Raw genomic sequence first — 22698 nt, 5'->3', positions numbered from 1 at the left:
TGCTTACCTTTATATGTTACCTTTTTTTCCTCCCTGGCTGCCTGGAGAATTCTCTTTGTCGTTGATTTTTAATAACTTTAATACAATGTGTCTTGGTGAAGGCCTTTTTGAGTTGAGATAATTGGATTTTCTGTTGACTTCCTGAATTCCAAGCTCCAGCTCATTCCTAAGCTTTGGGAAATTCTCGTCAACTATTTGCCTGAAAATGCTTTCTAATCCCTGTTCCTTTTCCTCACCTTCGATAATGCCCATTATTCTTATGTTTCCTCTCCTGATTTACCATAACATTTTAAAGGTTCATCCTGTTGTAGTACATGTCAAAATTTCTTTCCTTTTTAAGATCAAATAATATCCCATTTTATATATATACACCACATTTTGTTTACCATTCATCCGTGGATGAACATGTGGATAACTTCTACTTTTTGGCTATTGTGAATAATGCTCCTATGAATATGGGTGTACAGATATCTGTTCAAGTCCATGTGTTCACTTTTTGGGGATATATATCAAGAAGTGGAATTGCTGGACCATATGGTAATTCTGTGTTTAATTTTTTGAGGCATTGCCTTACTGCTTTGCACAATAGCTTTGCACAATTGCGGCTTTCCACCAGCAATGCACAAGGGTTCCGATTTCACCATATTTTCACCAACACTTGTTATTTTCTGGTTTTCTAAAAATAGCCATCGTTATGGGTGTGAAGTGATAACTCATTATAACTTTGATTTGCATTTCCCTAATGACTGATAATGTTGAACATCTTTTCATGTGCTTATTCAGTGTGTACATTTTAAAAATATAATTTATACTTTCCTACTTAATTGGACTTAGGATGCCTGAGCATTAACTTTTCCCCCAATGAGGCAGAGGAAGGTAGGATGGAATAAAAGAAAGTGTTTTATGTGCTCTGATCCTGAATCTGCTCTAGGCTTGTTGTACTGCCTTGGACAATTCATATAGCCTCTCTGGACTTCTGTTTCTTTTCCAATAAAACTAGGAAAACTATAACTGCCCTGTCTAACTCAAAGAACTGTTGTGAAGATAAAAAGAGATCAAGTCTTTGAAACTACTTTGTAAAGATTTTGTGAAAGTGGAAAAATATGTATTCGGATAAGTTTGCCTATTTAAAAATTAGATATTTGTCTTTTATTTTTGAGTTGTAGGAGTTCCTTATATATTCTGGATGAAAGTCCATTAGCAGATATATGATTTGCAGATATTTTTTTCCCATTCTGTGGGCTCATTGTTTTTTCATTTTCTTGAAATTTTAATGAAATCCAATTTATCTGTTTTTTTCTTTTTGTTACTTGTATGTCAGTGTTGCAGAGACATTTTAAACAGTAAAAGCTGGGAAACTTTATCACCAAAACACCCTTATAAAAGAAGATCCTTCTACCTGAAAACTATTCGAGATGCAAGAAGAGATTGTTTGCCATGATAGTAATTGTAACATTGGATCAGATTGATTATAAAAGAATCATGGAGTTGAGAGGCCTCTAGGAACAGGGGTTCCCAACCCCTGGGCCGTGGACTGGTACTAGTCCATGGCCTGTTAGGAACCAGGGCCTCACAGCAGGAGGTGAGCAGTGGGTGAGTGAGCAAAGCTTCATCTGTATTTGCAGCCACTCTCAAGCACTAGCATCACCACCTCAGCTCCACCTCAGATCATCAGGCGTTAGATTCTCATAGGAGCACCAGTCCCTGGTAACAAAAATGTTGGGGACCACTGCCTTAGAAGACGTCACAGTCATCTTCTACCTAATTACAAAATGGTCTCCTGCTGTCTTCATGGCCTCTGCTTCAGATGCTTTCCAGAATTTACTGTTATCATGAGACAGTCACTATTAAAAAGTTCTTTCTGAAACTGAACACAATCTGCCTTTCTGTAATTCCCACTGATTTTAGAGAAATTCTCTTAAAGTCACAAAGTTCTTTTTTCTTTACCCGACACATCTTAGTATACTTGAAATACTCCTTATGTTTACTTTTCTCTAGGATAAACATTCAGTAGATTTTTGACCAGTGCTAACAAATAGAACTTTTTTGATGTTGGAAATTTCCTGTTTCTGTGCCATCCTATATGGTAGCCACATGTGACTGTTGAGTACTTGATATGTGACTAGTGCAACTGGGAAACAAATTTTAATTAAGTTGAAATATCCATATGTGGTTAGTGGCTACTATATTAGACACTTCATTCTAGATCATTCTCCTGGCCAGATTCCTCTGTACCACCGGGTCTCAAATTGTGGTAGTGGGACCAGCAGCTTGAGATTCACCTGGGAACGTGTTAGGTATGTAATATTTTAGGCCCTACTCCAGATCTATGAATCAAACACTGAGGGTGGAGTCCAGCAGTTTCTTTTAACAAGCTCTTCTGGTGATTCTAGTGCACTAACACTTGAAAGCCAATTCTAGTTCTTCAAGGTTCCTGTTAAATGCAGTGCTCAGGCATAGTCTGACATGCATGGATTTCATTTGAAGAAAGTTTCAGTGGCTTAAAAAAAGTTTGAATACTACTACCTAGGTAGCACATTTACTGTATATTATAAAATAAATAAATAGTGGTTTTGAAGAAATTTTTTAGAATACAGTGCCAGCCACAGTTCAAAATTTGAAGCGTTAATGAGAACTTTCCCCTAAATCTCATACACAATCTTGTACTCCTGGAATTAGAACCCTGAGCTTTTAATTCTCAGCCTGGTATGTTTTCCATCTATCAGGCTATTCATGAAATATGCCCCACTGTTCGTTTGGTTTGGTGTCTCAGAAGAGGAAAATCTGGCACATATTCTTTGGCACTTATTTCACTCTACACCCTTTGAGGGGCATCTCTGCCTGCTCTTATGCCACTTCCCCATTGTTAGGGCCTCCATAGTCATACCTGATGCCCAGGGAACATCTCTCCTTTTTAGGGTTTAACAGACTTCTGTATAATTATCTTTTTTAAATATGATTTTTGTCCTCTTATGCTTGAAACCTTGAAGAGGAGCTGGCTTGTTATGTTGCTGGCCTTGAGCCAGATGTCATAACTTCAGGCAGTGCCACGCTACATATCTCCAGCAGTTTGAAATGGAGAACGGAGTTAGAGATAAGATCAGCAGCTTTAGGTGATGGCATTGTTTCAAATAAACCATGCATGACCCAAAGCTTCCACTTCAAATGGAGAATGAAATTGCTTCATCCTTTGACAGCTTGCTCCATGAAAGAAATTTATCTTTACTTAATTGCTTTAGATCCCAAGAGACTGCATACAATAATTTTTAGGAGATAATTATATCAAATTTTTAAAAATATGTGATGGTGAACATGAATATGCAACTTCAGTGGACAGGGAGGGAGAGTGGGGGACCAAAGGTCTGCTGCACTTGCTGGTAAGTTTATGTTCTCATTGTTGGAGTCCCCTGGGGTCTTAGACTACTTACTCTCTGGGTCTGCTAACTGAGATGCAGGATCCTTGGTATAGCCTAGTATTGCTAGGGTTAAACCATCTTGTCTACTAATGTAGCTGGGTAGTATTTTGCTCAGACTCCTCCCGAAGCTGGGAGGGATTGGGCTGGCTGGCTGACTTCCGGCTGTATGTCTTCATCTAGTCGGGCTGGGTACAGTCTGTCTACACTGTGGGCCAGAGCCACTGGGGGTTCCGGTCAGTGGCAGCTGAAAACCAGCAAACTTGTTGACTTTTAAAACATGACTATTTAGATTTTAGGGATAAACTTCCTGTAGGTCGGGACAGGCTCCTTAATCTAGGCATGTTTGAATTTCCAGGCCTCTTTTCCCTGCCCCTTATACTTGAAAGAGTCTAAAGCTTCCACTCTGTCATTTTCACTAATCCCAACTACTACCTGCCTTTACCCCACATTTTTCTCTCATATCTGAAATTCCAAGGTTTTTTTCCCCCACACCCTACTAAATAACTCAGTTTCCATGTTGTGATATATAATCACTCCTAGAAAGACCAGAGGTATCTTCTGAGTATGGACACAGTTCTGGGTCATCTCTCACCCCTTCTGCCTGTATCTGCCTTTAATACTACACATTGAGCATTAGATTGTGCACTCCTTGAAATCACTCTCTTGAAGACCTCCCCAGGTATTTAGTGTAGTGGTGCTGATCTCAGGACTTGATAAATACTTCCCATGTGAGTAAGAGCCAGTGGAGGCATAACTGGATGACATGGATTTTTAGGCACTCCTGCCTTAAAAACAAGGGAGCTCTGACTTGGAGGTCTAGGGGACTTTTGGATTCTGTACTAAAATCAGTGAATACCTGAACCAACATAGGAGGGAGAAGGGCTCCAAAATCAATGAGGTCCAACTCAAGCAAGAATCTACAGAGCCAGAGATTTCCATTTCCCATCAAGTTCTGTCCAGGGCAGTCTCTTGCAGCCTTCTACTCACAGGGGTCATTCTCCAGGTGTCCTTTATTCCTCATTCTTACTTAAAGGCAGCCATGCTCATCAGGTCGGTCTGGGGAAAGCTTTGCCTTTTCTTTAAACTCCTCCCCAAGAAACCTGACAGCTATGATGAGTAAGTCAATTTGCATTTGAAAAAGGTCATACTGGTATGCCCTAAGGGAAATCTGCAACAAGTACTGTCAGATCATTTCTTGGATTCACTTCAAGGAGCTTTGGAAGGAATTATACTTTTACTCACATCTAATACATAAGCACCTGAGTAGCAGCCTAGAGGGGTCATCAGGGTCAGGATATTTGGAGCTAGAAAAGCATTGGTCTGTATTATCACTACCTCTGGTACCCTCTTCTTCTAGAGTTTCTTTGTCCTGCTAATCATCTTGATAGTGGACACTTAAATGAAGTTGCTCAGTCCTGAGCTGAAATACCTATATATCTTAGTTAAAATGTCTAGGGTTGTCCAGGTAGGTGAAGCAGGCCAGTAAATTGATGGTTACTTGTCCTTTATGGGATTGAGTTAGCATTGTTGAGAGTTATCAGTCTTCATTAGGGGCTAAATCACCTACAGTATTATTTTAACCAACCTCCCATCCCATGTCATGAAGATACCAATCCCTCAGATTGACAGATTGCCTATTTTGACAGCTTTATTTACTGTACCAAGAGTTTATGGTCAGTAACCTTGCTTCAGGCCTTTTCTTTTAGTTTGATCTCTTAGTAGCAGAACTTGCTTGTTTCTTCTTCTACTTTATTTAATTAAAAGAGCATACTAGACTTACATTGGATACATAAAGACTTATCAAGAAGAATAATTGAACTTCTGATGTCTTTGGACCCAAAAGCCAAAAAAGTGTTTGGCCTTTTCAGGGAATTAATCATCTTTGGTGCATTTTTTGGTAGATTCCATGAATTCAGTTATTCTGGTGTGTTCAGTAAAACTTTGCCCTAAGAAAGTTTGTCTCACTCAAGACTCTGTGTGTGTGTATGTGTGTTGAACAAATATATCTGTTCCTCTGGAACAAAGATAATAAACCCAAATAGGGAAATGGGGACTCCTCAAGAATTTAGGGCCATTATGAGGAGTAGGCTAAGAGGAAGAAAGCATTTTAGCATAGATATTGACAAGAAATGGGATAAATCAAGTAGGATGAAGAAATGACATACAATTTACTTCTCTGCCCTAGAGCTCACTCTATAGGCTATATTGTCCAATAACAGTAGCAACTAGCCATATGTGTCTATTTAAATTAAAATTAAATAAAGTTTAAATTCAGTTTTTTAGCCACACTAGCCATATTTCAAGTGATTAATAGCTATATGTGACTAATGGCTCTCATATTGTCAAGGGTAGCTGTAGAAGACTTCGCTCATTACTAGAAGGTTCATTGGACAACTGTGTTTGGTAATAAAGTCAAGAAGTATGACTTGATTATTAAGGTTGGGGGTAATGACAGGAAGGACATAGAGAGGGAGACACTGGGGTTTGAATGGCAAAAGTCATCTAATTAAGAATGAGTTAGCATCAGAGATAGAGGACTCCAAAGAGTGGAAAATTACAAGATTCCTATTGAGATAATTTAGTAACGTATTTAAGCAGGATTCAAGATACAGGGTATTATCTCGCCACAGTGATCAATTTTCATGATGTCTGTAGGAAGTTTTTCTAATAAGCACAGTTTCTTTTTCTAGACTTTTTTCTAATCCTTTTCTTAGTCTTTATCTTTGTGCCCCCCATCATTATCACCTGCTTTTCTTTTCTAAGCATCTCTCTTGTTTTCATTGATAAAAATTACATCACCATCTATATAGTGCTGTTACAATGTGTTATTTCACATGATTCCGCAATTCTGTGAGGTATTATCCACATTTTGCAGGTGAGAAAACAGATTTAAAAGGACTAATTTGTCTGAGATCATATAATAATAATAGGCTAGAACCCATATGTATCATTAAATATTAAGTTTGAGTGAATATGAACCTAACTACAGAGGCCTAAACACATTATACTTTTTTCTTTCACATCTGAGTCTAGAAATAGGCAGACCAAGGCTGTTGATATGAGGACTCCTTGGTGTGAGGGCTCCACCAAGTTGACAGTCACTGATGCCTCTTCCAGCTCTCTACTTCAACATCCTAGGATGGCTGCTAGAGCATCAGCAGGCAGCATAATGGAGGAAGAGGACAGATCAGGTCCCCTTTGCACTTTTAAAAAGATTTCTTTGAGGTTTTACATAAAACTTCTACTTACATATCAGTCATAGGGCTACTCTATCTGTAGAGAAGGCTTGTCATACAAATGTACCCAGCTAAAAATAAAAGTTCTTTTACTAAAGAGGAGGAGACTGGGTATTGAGAGGCTGGAGAAAGAGATGATATGATATGCTTTAGGTTTTTAGAAAGTTTATAACCCCAAACTTATGTTGGAACGAGAATGAGAAGATTATGCTAGGTAATTAATTAGGTGTCTTTAGAGAATCCAGAAATTCAAAGTTTCTGTATTTTGTTAATTTAATAGAAATTTTGTTTCCAAATATAATTTTTATTTTCTCTTCTCTCCCACAGTCCTCGCTCTAGTGTTCTAGTTCTAGCTGTAGCTGATAAGAGCACCACACATATATTATTCATTCCATATCTCTTTCCCATGGACACTTCACAGAGATTGGTGCTTGAACTTAAAGTCACTATGTAGCCTGAGCTTCTCTGCACGGGTTAGACTTCTCCTCTTAATTTACTCTGGTAGGCTTTACTTCTCGCATGTATGTAACATTAAGTATTTATTGAGCAGCTACTATTTGTGGTGCTATGAATTCTACGGTAAATGAGACAGATGCAGCCTCTTACCTCGTGGACTTTATGTCCTAGTTAAAGGGAGACAGGCAGTAAAAAAGTAGAGAAATAAATAAGCAAAGTAAATTCAACTCATGTTAAATATCATAAAGGAAATAAAGTGAGGCATTTGATAAGAGACTAACTGTGGGAGTTGATTTAGTCATATAACCTTATTCCAGCACCTACTTACTTTGAGCTACAGTTTTACCACCATTAAAGTGGAAGGACTGACAATTAATGATAGTCATAAACTGAGGCTGAACTGCACCCTTGTGCAAATTAGATCTGTTTTAGTAATCGATCCTACTAATCTCTACCCAGTTGTTGGATTTATGTTTAAAAGAAGTGACGCTTACCTAAAGAAAAATAGAGTAATTAATAAACACCTGGGTACATTCTACCCGGCTTTAATAGAAATAATACATTATAGAGTTGAAACTGCTTCTGTATCCCTATTGGATCCCATTTCTCTTTCTCCTTCCTTAAAGGTAATTACTATCTTGAATTCATTATATCTGTGTATTTTCTTAACATATATATATATTTTTAACATATATATATATATATATATATACACCCATAAACTATATAGTAGTATTTGCATGTTTAGACTTTATACACATGGCTTTGCTTTTCTTACTCAACATTGCAGATTTTAGACTTATCTAGATTTAGATTTAGATTTATTTAGATTTAGATTTATACAGATTTGATCTGTATAGTTGTTTTTAATTCTAATTGAGGTATAATAGTTCATTATATGATTATACTACAATTTAGTGATCTCTTATAGATGCACAAATTTTTTTCATTACAATACTGCAGTCTTTTTGTACTGATGTGTGAATTTCTCCAAGGAATGTTTCTAGGAGCAAAATTGCTACATTATAGAGTATACTCACCGTCAGTTTTACTAGCTATTGCCAAATTTCTTTCCAAGGTGATTATACTGGTTTATACTACCTATAAAAATATGAGTTCCAGCTTTTCCATGGTCTCACCAATACTAGGCATTTACAAACTTTTGATTTTTGCCAGTGTAGTGGGATTTAAATCATATTTTATTTTTCATTTTTCCTTATTGCTAGATGGGTTAAGCATTCATATGTTAGTCATTTTAGTTTCTTTTTCTTTGAATTCCATGTTCATATATCTCTGCTCATTTTCTCTTCTTATTTCTTCAGATTGGTTCTTATTGATTTGTAGGTCTAGATACGAAGCCTTTGTCAACTGTGTACATTGCAAATCTCCCAATCTGTAATTTTATCTTTTAATTTATTTATAGTGTTTTCATTTGTGTAGAAACTCTTTTTCTGATAAATTTATCATTTGTTTCCTTTATGCTTTATGTTTAATCTTATATTATTATTTAAGAAATTCTTCCTGGATGTGCATACAGTATTGGCCATTTATTACTAATTGTTGAAGCTGGGTTATGGTAGTCAGATTTATTTATTATGCTAGTCTCTCCTTTAGTGTATGTTTTAAATTTTCCATAATAAAAAAAAGTGTAATGAAAGCAAGTCCACTGGAATGTATTTAATAGCAAATTGTTTATTTATTGTATAGGAAAATAAATTGCCCCAATAAGAAGCCAAAGCTCATAATTTGGTGGATAAAAGGATTACTTTTATCTCCATATAAAATTTTGTCATTTGATTCTTTTTTTAACCACTTTATTGTTAAGTTAAAATGTTACCAAGAAGAATTACAACTCTACCCGAAAAAAGAAAGAAAGCCTTATCTACCCTGAGTTCTCAAGGAACATATACATTCCTACAAGTTTTATTTTACTTTATACATTTATGTCTTTTATCTCTCTAGAGTTTATTTTTGTAAATCAAAATCTCTATATATGGGTCAATTTCTTAGTTCTCTATTCTATTCCACTGATCCAGTGGGCCAGTCAGTACCACCATGCCGATTTTTAAGTTTTTAAAACTAGCAGGGCAAGTCTCCCCACCTTCTTATTGTTGTACAGAAATGTCTTGACTCTTCCTAGTCCTTCTTCCAAATGAGTTCAGTTTTTCAAATTCTGCCAAAAACTGTAGAGATTTTGTTTGAAATTATACTTAATTCAAAGATTAATTTAGGGGAGAATTGCCATATTTACAATATTGAGTCTTCCCATCTATGAACATGATATACTGGACTTTTTTTATGCCCTTTGAAGATGTTTCGTGATCTTTTCCATGAAACCCTCGCACAGCTTTTATTGCTAATCTAGTTGACTATTAATGGTATAAACATGAATACTATTTTTTCTATTGATTTGATCTTCTGTCTACCAACCCTACTATTATTAGTTCTAATGGTGGCAGTAATAACAATTCTTACTTTGTTTCTGACTTTAATAGCAGTGCTTCTAAAGTTGTATCATTAGATCTGTTTGCCATAGATTTCTCATAAATATCTTTTATCAGGTTAAAGATGGTCCCTTCTATTCTTGGTTTGATAAGTTATTTTTAATCAGAATAAATAAGGATTAAATTTTATTAAATATTTTTCTTCATATATTGATGATTATGTGGTCTTTTTTGACCTGTTAAAATGGGGATATACATTAACAAATTTCTAATGTAGAACAATCAACTTCCTTCCTAAAATAGCTCAATATGTTCTTATCCTTACTCTCCTATGCCAGAAATGAACATTCTTATTTTATGGGAGATACATCTTATTTTTTATTTATTTTCTCAAATGTTTTTATTCTGCTGCATGCATGCCACTTATTCTTTCTGTACATACTACTTGAGCAACAGCTGTGTTTTATACCGTTAATTATAGTTAGGGGAGTACAGAAGAAGAAACCTGGAATCAAATCTACACTAAACGGACAAATTTACTTTAGTGCAGAGTTGTGGGAAATACAGTTTTAAAGTATAAAAATATACATAGTATTTTTTACATAATAAAATGTTAGGGAATAACATAACATAGTTGGAGATACAGAGGACTGATCTGGTGGCCATGTTTAGGAGAGGAGAAACAGTAAAAGCAAGAGCCAAGTAGAGAGCAGTGTAATAGCTAAGACTGGTGATGAGAATCTAGCTCAGACTAGCAGCAGCAGTAACAAAAAGGAAAGGATGAATGTACAGGTAGAGTTACAGAGTGACTTGGTATTTCTTTAAATATAAATATGATAAAGGAGGGAAGGACTGACTATCTTAACAAATTTTTGAGGCTAAATAACTAGAAAATTTGAGCTACTGTTAATTAAAATAGGAAAGCTGGAAAAGGAAGCCTTTAGGAATATAACATGTTTGAGGTTGGAAACATGAAAATTTCCTCCTGTGCTTTCTTCTAAGAGTTTTCTAGTTTTAGCTCTTACATTTATATCTTTGATCCATTTTAAGTTCATTTTTTATATGTCGTAAGGTAAAGGTCCAACTTCATTCTTTTGCATGGGGATAGCTGCCTTTACCAACACCAAGACTGTCCTTTCCCATTGAATGGTCTTGGCTCCATTGTTAAAATTGATTGACCATGTATGTAAAGGTTTATTTCTGGGCTCTCTGTTCTATCCTACCAATCTGTATGTCCTTATGCCAGTACCACACTTTCCATTACTGTAGCTTTGTGTTGTTTTAAAATTGGGAAATGGAAGTCTTCCAGCTTTTCTTCTCTTTCAAGATTGTTTTGGCTGAGGTCCCTTGAGATTTTATATGAATTTTAGGGTCTGTTTTTCTGTCTCTGCAAAAAAATACCATTGGGATTTTGATGGAGATTACATTGAATCTGTAGATCACTGGGTAGTATTGTCATCTTAACAATATTAAGTCTTTCAGTCCATGAACATGGGGTGTCTTTCTGTTCATTGGAACGGAATTTTTAATTATATTTTTTATTAATTAAAATAATTAACTTTATTATTTAGGGAATTTAAATTTTAGTTTAAATAGTCACATGTGGCTAATGGCTACCACGTTAAACAACATAGCCCTAGAGAATCATCCTCAGATTTGCTTTGCTTCCTAAAACATTGGACTGTGGTGACATCTGCAGAGACCTCGTAGTACCTGAGAATCATCATTGGCCTCAGGATGACTGCATCATAGGGAAAGTATGGTTAGAGAGGCTTGCATACAGGAGGGTTTGTGTCCTTCTAGGCAATAACTCTATCTATCTCTATCCCTCCCTCCCTTCTTCCCTCTCCCTCTCCCCACCCAACTCCGCCTCTCTGAAATAAGATACAAGTCTTTCTCTTGGTTTTTTTTGGAAATGCCTGGCCTCCTCCAGAACCAAAGAGAACCTATTGCTTTAAAAAAAAAAAAATTAGCAGAAATGGACCTCCTTTTGCCTTTTCCAGTTTTAATATAAACAGAGACCAGAGTGCCCAGAATGGGGCAAGTGTTTTAAATGAAATTCCCTCTTTAAAAGAAATGGTGATTATTTTAAAGCAGTTATACTTGTTCATCAATCAGATGCTCTACCATTGGGAGTAACAACAAAAAGTGCCCTTCGGTGCCAAGAATCATTTTACTCTTAATTCCATTTACCTTGAAGGTCAAGAGTCTAAGAGATCCCTGCATATAAGTAACAAAAAGTAAAGGAAGAACATTATAATTAATTAATTAAACTAGAAAACACCCTTTCTGTGTCCAGTCTGACTTTCTTACTAGGTAAAAAGTAATATAGGATGCAAAAGAGCTATGTCCTTAGTACTGTTCACAAGTATCCCAGTTGCCCCCTTCCTTAGCATCTCTGTAAAAACTCCCTCGGAAGATCTTCAGATCCTTTCAGAGTAAACAAGAAAGCAAATAAAATTGGGAGTCTTACACCTAGAGGCTGTCAGACATAGCTTTCCAGGAAGAATATTCCTTAAGCCTTGGATAGCCAGAAGCAGTGGGTTTGTGGTGTTTGTGTAAATATTCTGTTGTTATTCCTCTCCAGAGGAGTCTTCCAGTCAACTTCCAGACCAGAAATGGAACTTGTATCTCCTGGCCTGTTCATAACCGCCTTACATCAGCCTCTCCTAAAAAGAGGCTGGAATATCCCTATTGGACTAGCTCAGCAGCTACCTAGTTCTCTAAAAATGATTTCTCCACCTTACTGCCCTATAGCCTACACCCGACCCTCATTCTCACCCCTCTCCTTGTATAGAGATAACTTCTCTATTATAGCATTTGGGTTTACTCACACTAGAGTTGATTTATCACCACTCTACCAAGTGCTAACCACTTGGGTGTTCTGGTGTCAAAACTTAGAAGTGTCCCAAATGTCCCACCCAGCCTCCTCAGCTCTCCTCTTTCTCTCTTGGGTCGTTATGCTGGAATGATATTTCTCTTGAATTTCAGTGTGTGCAGTCTTATTTGGGTGGAGCCTTGAGCTGTTCACAGGAGTGCTGGTAATGTCTGGCCTTCAGTGCTGCCAAAGGCAAAAAGCTGGCCTCTTCTCAGTTTAAAGCACATAGTTGGATTGCTGAGATAGTGTTAGATAGAGGGTGGGGTGAGCAAATACCACTCTCTCCCTACTGTGTTTTCAAGAAATGATTATAAAGGAGGTATAAGTGCAAATGAAGTTAAAAGAATAGATTGACATCTTCCCACACCCCCCTCAAAAAAAAAAAACAGATATAAAACTACACTCTCCCCCACCACCTGCTCCTTTGGGTTCTATACTCACACCATATTGTTACTGCTGGGAACTTGTGGTACTATTTCCAGGTAAGAACAACCTGAAGAGAACTCAGCCGTAGTCTGCTGAACGAGAGCTGAACTTTCCCTTTAGACAAACTGTGGATTCTGCTTCCCTGTCTTCTCCCCTCCCAAGAGGAATGTGGGCAGAAGCATATAAATGGAAGGAATAAGCAGTTCCAAGATTTAATCCTTCAATTAGGAAATGGGCTTTTCAGAACTAGCAGTAAAATTGTTTGCAGAGACCATTGTCAATGAAAAGAGTTACTGCCATCAACACACCTCCATTCCTTTCTTCCAGCTGCCTCTTTTCCTTACATAGCCCTTTCACCTGGTACCTCCATGGGGTTTAAGCCATATGGCTCTTATGAATCTTATCTGGAATATCCTAAAGTGACAGATTTTACTGTGCAGAGTAGAGTACCCCTGGGTCTGCCCCTCCCCTCCCAGCAGCTGTTTGCCACTGACAGAGGAGGTGGCGACTAAGCCTGTGTGTGTGGCCAGAGTCAATGACAAGCCTCCCACCCAGGCCTGGGGAAGCCCTCAGCTAGTGTGGTTCCTGTGGCAGCAGCCAAACATGCCAGAGCTCCTCATACCTTCAGGGATGTGGTGTAACAGCCAGCTTTATGCGGTGGCATTGTTTAGTGTTGGTCAACGTGACTTCTCTGTCCCCACCCTCTATATTTAAGGGAATCTGGCCATCGCCCAGTAGAGGAAAAGCTGGCATTCGCAAAGTAGCTTCCTGCTGCCTGTATTGTAGGAGTCAGGACCACCTTCCATCTCTGCCTTCCTACCCAGGTGGAAAAGGCAAAGGTCTCCTCTGTGCTCAGTCTCCTGTTGTGGGGTTTCAAGTTGCCTAAGATCAGGATGCAGCTATTTGCCAGGTTATCTGCCCAGATAAACATTTATTGTTTACAGGATCATGTTTCAGCTGCTCTGACTGATCCCACTGGTGAGATCTTCTAGTTTCTTGAGGTTTTAAGCCAGTATGTGGGGCTGACGTCCAGACACAGAACTTATGGAGCTTGAAAGGCTCTGAGTGACCGGCCACTTCTAACTTAGCTTAGCCATTGCCCCCTTCCCACCCAGTGCCAGAGCCAAATTTTTATTTCTCAGTTCTTAGTCCTCCCTCTACATTTACAAGATTTCTAGCTTTAGAATTTGGGGGTTTATGTGACCCAGTGTTATGACACAAACAGTTTGAGACTTCTCTTAGGTGGCAAAACCAATATTCTGACACTTTACCATGTTTTCTTAATATAGCTAGTAAGACAGCCTTTTAATAAAGGCAAAAGAGATAAAGACACATTTTCTTTTTTAAATCCGGACAACCATATCCACTGCATCCAAGTATACATTGCCTTTTTATTTTTTAGTGATATAATTGATTTTCAACATTTTATTATACTGCAAAGTTGAAAGAATTTTACGGTGAGCTCACTTATCCCCAGCAGGTATATTTTCTCATTCTCATTTTACAATACTTGCTTTATCATGTATCTATCCCTCTCTCTTTCTGTCCATCATCAATTTCTTTTTCATCTGTGTCATCAATACAATTTCTCTCAATCCTTTAGCCTGTATATATATATCTTTAACTAGAGTTTAATATTTATGACTTTTTCTTTTTAGGTTAAATTTACATGCAATGAAATGGACATATATTAATTGTACTTCTGCAGTTCCTCCATGTTATTTATCAGTTTATTTCTTTTTTATTGCCAGGTAACTATTCCATTTTATGAATATGTTACAGTTTATCCATTCTGCAGTTGATGAATTTATGGACATCTAGGATTTCCAGTTTGGAGCTATTATAAATAAAGTTACTGTAAATAGTTGTACATAGGTCTTTTTGTGGACATGTATTTTCTCTTGGGTAAGTGCCTAGGATTGAAATTGCTCATTCGTTTTTTATTGGAGACTGCTGACCTCTTTCCAAAGGTGATTGCACCATATTATACTCCACCAATATGAGTTCCAGTGGCTCCACAGCCTCATTGGGAAGAGGGGTGATAGACCATTGGGTTTTAATTCGCATTTTCCTGATGTCTAATAGTAGAAGTTGTATGCTTTTTCATGTGCTTGCTGGCCATTTGTATATATTTTTTATGAAGGATCTGTTCAGATCTTTTGCTCATTTTCTTTGCATTGTCTGTTTCCTTGTTTTTGAGTCAAAAGATTTCTTTATGTATTCTGGATACAAGTACTTTGTCAGATATGTGTCATGAATATTTTTACTCAGTTCACGGCTTGCCTATTTATTATTTATTTTCTTAGCAATGTCTTGGTGAGCAGAAGTTTTTAATTTTGATGAAATCTAATTTATGCTGTTTTTTCTTTTATGGCTATTACTTTATGAGAGCTAAAAAAAAAGTCGTAAACACTCTCTTCCTTGCCACCCTCCACCCATAGTTTCCCCTATTAACTTCTTGCATTAGGATGGTACAGTTGTTACAACTAAGGAGCAGATATTGGTACATTATTACTAAATGAAGTCCATAGTTTACATTGGGGTTTACTCTTTGTGTTGTACAGTTCTTTTGATTTTGACAAATGTGTAATGACATGTATTCACCATTACAGTATCACACAGAATAGCTTCACTGCCTTAAAAATATCCTGTGCGCCATCTATTCATCCTTCGACACCTTCTCTAGCCCCTGGCAAACACTGATATTATTACTGTCTCTATAGTTTTGCCTTTTCCAGAATAGGAAAATAGTTGGAATCACATAGTATATAGCCTTTTCAGATTGTTTTTTTTTTTTTAGCACTTAGCAATATGTGTGTAAGGTTATCTTTGTGGCTTGATAGCTCCTTTCTTTTTATTCCTGACTACTATTCTATTTCATGGATGTACCACAGTTTGTTAATATATTCACTTATTGAAGGACATTTTGATTGCTTCCAAGTTTTAGCAGTTATGAATAAAGTTGATATGAATAATTGTTTGCAGATTTTTGAATGCATATGTTTTCAACTCATTTGAGTAAATGCCAATAACTGCAATTGCTAGATCATATGGTAAGACTATTTGGCATTGTAGGAAAATGCCAACCTGCCTTCAAAGTGACTGTACCATTTCGCATCCTACCATCAATTAATGGACGTTCCTGTTGCTCCACATCCTCAAGCATTTGGCGGTGTTTGCGTTTTGGATTTTAGCCATTCTAATAGGTGTATAGCGGTATCTCATTGTTTTAATTTGCAATTCCTCAATGACTTATGATGAGCATTTTTCATATGCTTATTTGCCATCTGTATATTTGGTTCAGTGAGATGTCTAGGTCTTTTGCCCATTTTTAAATTGGATTGTTTGTTTTCTTATGAAGTTTTTCGTCACTGATTGATTTTTAAATGTTAAAACAACATTGTGTTACTTGAATAAACCCTGTTTGCTATATTGGATTTGTCAATATTTGGGTAAAGATCTTTGTATCTGTGTTCATGAGGGATATTTATCATTTTGTTATTATGTCTTGTCAGGATTTAGCATTAGAGTTATGCTAACCTCATTAAATGACTTGAGAAGTGTAACCTCCTCCATTTTCTGACTTTGTTTAATATTGGTGTTAATTCTTACTTAAATGTTTGATAGAATTTACCAGTAAAACCATCCTGGCCTAGAGTTTCTTTGGGAAATTTTTGATAATGAATTCAATTTATTGAGTATACCATGTAGTTATTCATATTTTCTGTTTTATCTTGTATCAAGTTAGGTGAGCTTTAGTTTTCGGGGAATTTTTCCATTTCATGTAAGTTGTTGAACTTGTTGGCATAAAGTGGTTCATGATGATATTTTACTATCATTTTGATGTCTGTAGGATTCGTAGTGACATAATGGATCATTTGAAGATATTTGGGATTGCCTAAAGATCTTATTGTTACTGATTCCTGATTTAATTCCATTATGATCAGAGAACATACTGTACATTATTTCAGTCATTTTAAATGTATTGAAATTTGTTCTATGGCTTAGCACATGTCTGTCTTGAAGAACATAATGTTATATACTTGAAAAGTATGTATTCTGCAGTTATTGAGTGTCTCATTTTATAAATATAAGCTAGGCCAAAGTGGTTAACAGTGTTGTTCAGATCCTCTATGTCTCACTAATATTTTGTCTGGGAGCTTACTTGGTCATATTGGAAACAAGTCCTGCCCTGGCTAACTTAGAAATTTGTACACATTTATATTAGTGCTATTTCTGTCACTTAGAGTTTTGGGGCCTCTGTTTTGGACCCATGACTCATTCTTTAGATATCCTTAAGGATGTCAAATCTTTAGACTTTAAGTCCATCTTCGATTTTTTATAGCCAGAACAATACTGGAGTCAAGAATAATAAGTATATTTTCCAGTGAACAACAAATACATTGAGTAAGTTCAGTTGTTTCTTTTTAAGGTCAAAAATAAATTGGGTTTTTGAAATAATGAGAATTACTACTAAACTAATAAACTGATTTTGAAAATGTTTAAAAGAGTTTTCAGTTTCTTTTGAGTTTAGACATTTGTGTATCTTCTTAGTGAATTACCTTCGCATGTCTTTTGCCCATTTTTTATTGGAATATTTTTCACTTATATTTTTAAAGGCCTTTCCAGCAAGGGTTATAACCCTTTTTCAGTCACTTATATTGAAAATATTTTATGCAATTTGTCACTTAACTTCCATTGTCTATGGAATTTCCTCATGCAAATGATTTTAAATTTTGTGCAGTCAAATCTTTCCATTTTCCCTTATGAAATTTATTTTTATGCTTAGAAAAGTCTTCCTAACATAAAATCAGATGAATAACCATATTTTCTCATTATTTTACTTTTTGAAAAATTACTAAAACTTTCACCTGGAATTTATTTTGCTGAATGATGTGAAGTAGAGCACTAACTTAATTTTTTCAAAATAGTTTACAAATGGTCTTAGCATCATTTATTGAATAATTTATTCTGCCCCATTTAACTAAAAATTCAGCTTCATCATGTATTAGATAAATGTATATGCTGTACTAGAATATATATGATAGATGTAGATGCATACTACCATCTATTTCTGGGCTTTTTTTTATGTTGGTCAATTCTTGAAACATTACTATTTTAGTTGCTATAGATTCATAATATGTTTTAATACCTGTGATATGAGTTTATACATACCCCTTTATATTTTTTATTGTAGTAGTATACCTTTGATTTTCCCCACCTATTTATGGTTTATGCAAATTTCAGAGTAATTTTAAGTCTCTTTAACTCCCCCCCACACACACAAAAAGAATTCCTCATGATATTTTTTATTGATATATAATTGACATATAACTTTATATTAGTTTCAGGTATACAACGTAACGATTCAGTATATGTATATATTGCAAAGTGATTACCACAATAAGTCTAGTTAGCAGCTATCACCACACAGAATTTTTTTTCTTGTGAGAACGCTTAAGACCTATTCTCTCAGTAGTTTTCAAATATACAGTCAAAAATATGAGATGCTTCACAAATTTGAGTGTTATCATTGCACAGTACATTGCTAATCTTCTCTGTATCATTCCAATTTTAGTATACGTGCTGAACAAGTGACCACTCCTCATGATATTTTTATTGGAATTGCATTCACAATTTCTTTGGAAAAATTTGACATCGTTATAAGATTTTTCATTAGAACAAGGTATTCTCTACATATCAGTTCTTTTATGTCTCTCACAATTTTTTCATTAATTTTCTTGCTATAATAAATTGGATTTTTTTTTCATTATACCCAAATAGTACTTAGGAAAAGCTAACACATATCTTTACCCAATCATCACATCAAACTCTTGTTAATTCTAATTTTTTTAGCTGATCACTTTGGATTTTCTAAGAATATGTACTTCAAATTATGACAATGCAATCTCATTTTCAATAGTTATATATCTTATTTTCTGATTTCTACCTCATTGCTTTGACTGAAACTACCTCATTGCTTTGACTGAAAACAAGTAGGAATTCTTGTTTTTCTTCAAAATGGATACTTCATTATTTTAAACATTTACATGTTTCTGTTGGTTTAAAAGACATAGTATTTAGCATGTTAAGAAAGTGTCTTTCTATTTTAATTTACAGAATCTCTTAGAATAAAGCATATCGTAAAGTTTTAACATACTTTCTCAGCAACTATTAAAATAATCCTTTCTTTAATTTATGTGATGTGTTAAATTAATATATTTTCCAAACTTGACTTTTCCTTTTTTTAGTGAGATAAACCCTATTTGGACTCAGTATAGCCATATTTTAACATTTTGTTAAATTTGATTTGCTGTTATTTTATTTAGGATGTTTACATTCATTTCCATAATGGGCCTGGCCTCTCTTTTCTGTCTTTGCTGTTTTTCCTTTGGATATTTGAGTAATAAGGTGTGCTGACTTTATAAAAAGAAATGGGAAACAACTTTTCTTTATCTGTGACCTAGAAAGTGTATATTACTTGAAGAGTCATTCTTGATTCTTTCTCTCATACTCTACCTTCAGTCTCTCAGCAGTCCTATCACATGATATGGAACATTTCCATCACTTCTTTTGTCAGTTTTGTTAACTTATATTATCCAGAAAATCATTCATTTCTCTGAAATCTTCACATTTTAAAATCTTCTAACTAAAAATTAAGGATATATTATTATATCTACTTTTCACTCCTAATTTTATTTGTATGTTTTCTGATATTTTTTAAAATTTGTTAGCAACTTGTACTTTTTAGTTTTCAAAAACTGGCTCTTATATTTACTGTTTTATAAATCATTAATTTTTATTTTTAATTTTATTTTCTTTTATTTTTCCTAGGCTTATTTTGTTCTGCTTGTGTTGGATCCTTTAGTGATCATTTGTTTTTGATTAGTTTACTTAAAATTTATGGCTTTGAATATGCCATTATGTTTGGCCACATTCTAATCTATTTATATGTATACTATTCTAATGATCATTTTTTAAATAGTCTTTGATTATCATTTTGATTTTTCTCCTTAATTCTGAAATTATTGTGGGAGTTTTGTTTTTTTTGAAGTTAAATTTCTTAAACTTTGTTATTAATTTTTACTTCTGGATATATTTTTTAAATCTGACTTAATACTTAATTTTAAAAAGTTTGGTCTACAGCCATGCCACCTTGAACGTGCCCGATCTCATCTGATCTCGAAAGCTAAGCAAGGTCAGACCTGGTTAGTACTTGGATAGAAGATCACCTACAAATACCAGGTGCTGTAGGCATTAAAAAAAAAAAAAAGTTTAAAGAATTTCGAGAATGTATTTTTGTTGTATACAAAATTCAATAATATATAGCTATAAAACCATCTTTATTAATGATACTATTCTGATTGTATTATTTTTACCTGCTTGATTATTGAAGAGTATAAGTGGTATTCTGCTACTACAATTCTGTTTTTGTCAGTTTCTCCTTGTATTTCAAAGGTTTTTTTCTTTCTATGTCTTCATTTCAGTTTTTCCTTTCTTGAATCCTACTTGGTTTTTGTTTTGTTTTGGTGTTTGTCTTTTCCTAATAGGTTTTTTTCCCCTACTCCTGACCCCCAATTTTTAAAAAATCTCATTGTTTTAACTATGTCTCTTCTAAACTATATCTACACACTGCATCTTTTAAAATTTTTATTGTGGTGAAATTCATATAACATAAAATTAACCATTTAAAGGAACAGTTCATTGGCATTTAGAACATTCACAGTGTTTTACAACTACCACTTCTATACTCATTGTATTTTAATTCCACTCATTTATCTTTAATTTTTAGAATAAAATACAATTATTTTTCTCTGCTTATCCAGTAGAAGAATTAAACAGAATATAATAATTTCTCATTTCAGTTAAGATTACGTTGAGCTGCAAGAAACAGAAAACCCCAAAATAACAGAAAGTTAAATAACATAGAAATAGATTTCCCTCTCAAATTGGAGAAGCACAGAGGCTTTCTGGTTTGGCACTCCATGATGTCATGGACCACGGTTCTTTCTGTTTTGTTGCTCAGCTATACTTGGCTTTCATTTCCAAGATCCCTCCAAATCTAAGATGGCTATGGGAATGCAAGTCATTTAATCTGCATACAAGCCTGTTGGGAGTAGAAACAGTTAAAGAAGGAATGCAATTTAAAATTTTATATATATATATATATTACATATATATATATATATATATATATATATATATATATATATATATTTTATTTTTTTTAAAAGACACCTCTCCCTTAAAGGACTTACCTGGGAGTTCATACATACTTCTGCCTACATTCTCTTGGCTGGAACTGAGTCATGTGGCCAAACCTAGCAGCAGTGTAGACTGAGAAATATTTTTATTCTAGGTAGCCATAGGCACAGCTAAAATCAAGAGTTCTATTACAGAGGAGGAGAAGAAGAACAGATCGTGAGAAATAACTAGTTTCTACCACACCACCCCATACATAAATGTAGGATACTCTACTTCTTCCTCCTTTCTTCTCTCCTCCAATTTCTTAGTTTTTATAGATATCAGCGAGGTGTTAGATTATAGAAGCTATTTATTAAAAGTTTCCAATGTGCCGGTATTTAATCTTCACAACAACCCTGTGAGGCGGGATAAGTAATGTTATTATCCTTATTATACAAGTAAAGAAATAGACTCAGAAAGTTTAAGCACTTTACCTAAAGTCACACATCCAGTAATTCAAACCCATGCTATAGTGTCCAAATTAACCACTGTACACTCTCAACTCTTTTGTTGTTAATTGTTTTTATAATGCGGTATGTACATTGTCTATCTTTTCTTTAAAGAATGATTTTTGACATCTGCACTGTTTCAGAATCATATTAGCATCACTTTCTTAAAATTAAACATCTTTTCCTCTTTTTGTGTTTTGCCATTTAGTTTTCGTTGGGGTTTTTTGTTGTTTTGTTCTTTTTAGTTTTTACTGTTGGAATTACAAAAAAAGTAAACAGCATAGTATAATGAATCACCGTGTAGTTTGAACAGTGATCAACATTTTGCCAATATTTTTTTTAGTCATTCACCTTGTCCCCAGCCAGGTTTTTGTTCTTGGGGATTTTAAATCAAATTCCATTTATCGTACTGAAAATACTTCCGTAGGTATGTCTAACTTGTAAGGCTTTTTCCCCTAGCATAATCTCTATAACACGATTGTACATGTCAAAATTAATAACTTGTTAATATTTTTGAATTCTCCACATTATCTAAAAAATGCCATTTCTCAATGAATTAATCAGAATTAAGATCTAAGCAAGTTCCATACTTTGTATAACAGGTTCTCCACCTCCCTTTTTTTATGCCATTTATCTGCTGAAGATATTCTTGATTTTTTTTATTCAACAATGTTCTTGCATTTTTTTTTTTTTTACTAATACCTGGTTTTACTTCTGTGCAGATAAGTTATTATTTAAATAATATTTTTTCTGAAAGAAAGGTTTATTATCTTTCTAAGTCTTAGTTTTAGAATGTCTTTTTCCTTCCATGAATGTACTAGTTTTAAAAAGAAAAGTTCCAGCTAGTCAGTCAGGGTCGAGCATAGAGTGTGATAAGGTGTGGTGGTGTGTTGAAGGATTTTTTTCTTATTATTTTTGGAAATTAAAGACTGAACCAAGATAACTCTGGGTCAAGGATGGCAGTTGTTTGATAGGTGTGTATTCATTCTGTGCAAAAGACAAGCATTACTAATTGAGCACGGCACTCTTTCCCATTGAACACAAATGAAGCCTCACATTCCTTTAAAAAAAAAATAAACCCCCTGCCCCCGGAAAAAAAAACAAAACATCTTTTTGCCATCCCTAATGTCGTTCTCTTGTTATTAAATT

At 34.9% G+C, this 22698-nt stretch overlaps 1 protein-coding gene, 1 non-coding gene and 1 pseudogene across 6 annotated transcripts in view; 2 read left to right on the top strand and 1 right to left on the bottom strand.

The window, feature by feature from the left end:
- Positions 1-22698, top strand: part of SMG6 (SMG6 nonsense mediated mRNA decay factor) — a 194371-nt gene that overhangs the window by 125593 nt on the left and 46080 nt on the right. The gene's annotated exons all lie outside the window — the stretch shown is intronic.
- On the bottom strand, positions 18353-18458 carry LOC120621365 (U6 spliceosomal RNA). The gene has a single exon (XR_005658131.1). It is a non-coding gene; the product is annotated as a U6 spliceosomal RNA (small nuclear RNA).
- On the top strand, positions 19995-20113 carry LOC120621274 (uncharacterized; annotated as a pseudogene).

The sequence above is a fragment of the Pteropus medius genome, unplaced genomic scaffold, assembly GCF_902729225.1.
Source record: "Pteropus medius unplaced genomic scaffold, Ma_sr-lr_union100, whole genome shotgun sequence".
NCBI lineage: Eukaryota > Metazoa > Chordata > Mammalia > Chiroptera > Pteropodidae > Pteropus > Pteropus medius.
Note: the sequence above shows the minus strand (reverse complement) of the source record. Positions and strands in the feature narration are given on the sequence as shown.